Genomic DNA, 2322 nt, shown 5'->3' on the forward strand with positions numbered 1-2322 from the left:
GCTAACCGATGTTACACCTAGTCCTTAATTACGGTAATATGTCTTCTCATGATTTTGTTAGGTAGCCAGACAGGGACAGGGGGGTTGTCCCTCCCATGCCTGCAAGGTGCCACAGAGGGGGTTGGGAAGGAATCAGGCGAGCTTTAGGCACCTATGAAAACCTTAACTGGCATGCTCAAATTCAGGCCCTAAGCCAGGTGGGCCTTATACCTGGACGACCCAAACTAGACCCAGGTGGGCTTAATTCAACCAATGGGATCAACCAATACTTTCAACCATGCCTCCCCAGCCAGAGGTTTGAAACACCCTGGCGGCTGGAAGGCCGCTCTCTTTCTCTTACGCCCTGGTCAGAGGCAGGTGGAGGGAGAGGCACACTCGCACCACCTGGGTGCGCCCCCTCAAGGTCAGTCCAGGCCTGCTTGGACCCACATGCACCCACGCCTATTCGCCTATTCAGCGCCCAGAGCCTCTCTCCTCACTTCCTCTCCCCAGAGCCGCGCTCTCTGGCCTCAGGTGCCCAGGTGTGGGCGCACAGTCCCACGAGGTGGCCCGTGTTCCCTGAAAGAGCTTGTACCTCTTAAGACTAACACTTGAAACGCCTCCCGCCCTTCATCAAACTCACTTGGATGACTTCCAGGCTAAGGCGTGAATTCTTTCTCGTGCGAAGCCAAGAACCAAGGCTCGAGAAACCTCACAATTTGTGCTTCCTTTCTCTCGGTTCTCGCTGCTCCTTTTGTGCGGTTACAGGACTGAGCAGCATCGGCCGTGTGAGTGTGAACCGGGTCACAGTCAGGTGCTCACTTGCCTTCTCAATACCACCCCTTGACCCCTCTCTGTGGTAGTTACATAACCTGGTGCCAATTTGAGCATTAAGGACGAAGGGGTGGAGTTTGGCCTGTCAATCAGGTCGCACCTTGATGACCTCATTTGGAAGTGCTAAGGAGCTAAATAGCTCGGTGGAGGCGGGACACAGGCTGACTCCCTGAGAGGCTCTCTGCTTACAAGCCACATGGACACAGGCTGATGGCAGCCAGAGGCTGGGAGCTGAAGAAACCAAGTGGAGACCCCTGCAAGCGCTGAGGTGCTGCCACTGCTTCTGGATCCAGAAGACTTTCTACTGGCCTGTGATCTTCCTGCATTTGGCATTGTTGCATGCTTCGTGAGTGTGAAGAGTACTTTATAGATTGGTACTGGACATATGGGCTAATACCGGACTTATAGACTTGGTTTGGACTGGGCTGGGATGTTTTCTCAATAGTCAATTGTTCTTGTATATAAAGCTCTTTCTTGTACATATATGAGTGTCCATGAATTTGTTTCTCTAGTGTACCCGTACTAACCCTCCATATACTTACTCATTCTAAAATGTTTTTTTTCATTCTAAAATGTTTTATTGAAGATTAACAGCCCAAACAAATCATAATGTAGAGCTTGATGAACTGATGAACATTCACATAATAAGCAGACCCATGTAAAAAGCAGAGAAAAGGAAATAAATCATAATAGCACCCCAGTATTTTTGTTTTTAATCCTCAATCAGTAGTATAATATCTCTCACTTTCATTCCCGCACACACACACACACACACACACACACACACACACACACACACACTATTGCAATCACTCACATACATGTGCATTGAATGAATAAGTACTTAACTGACTCTGAGAAGGAGCAGTCAGCTCAGCGGGAGAATCAATTGAGAAGAGATTAGTGTTAAGAGAAAATAAAGAACTTCAAGGAAAAAAATAAATTAAAGAACTTCAAGAAAGGGGGAAATGAACAGTGGCAAGAACTAACGGAAGGTTTAAAAGCAGGGCGGGTGGGCCCCACTTCCCCACTGAACCAGAAAAAGAAAACTTCAGTAAAGAGATGGAGAGAGACAGCCAGCGTTGAAGGGTATTGAAAGGTTGGGGGGCGAGCACATGGTAAGAACAGAGATAGTGGCCGTGATTTCAGCAATGAAAGGAACAAAGAGATCATAGCTCCAGCTGTTCATAGGACCAGGAAAGTGTTTTCAGCAAATAAAGTCAGAAAGTCTGCGTAGTACTGTGACTGACAGCAAGAACCCTGGAGTCAGACTCCTGGGGTTCAAATCTGGGGGCGTGACTGTACTTTTCTGTGTTTCATAATATAAAGTTCAGAATAACACATCCCACAAAAGGTGGTAAGAATTAGCTAAGAGACTGCATTAAAAATACTGAAATGTTAAACACTCAACATGTTTTCTAGGAAAATCCCTGTGGGCACAGGCACTTGGGAATAAAAGTAGAGGTAAGAGAGAGAGAAAATAAAGAGGCAGTGATTCCGTGGGAAGAA

This window comes from Echinops telfairi, unplaced genomic scaffold (genome assembly GCF_000313985.2).
Source record: "Echinops telfairi isolate 266 unplaced genomic scaffold, ASM31398v2 ScPeMD7_7468;HRSCAF=8506_0, whole genome shotgun sequence".
Lineage (NCBI taxonomy): Eukaryota > Metazoa > Chordata > Mammalia > Afrosoricida > Tenrecidae > Echinops > Echinops telfairi.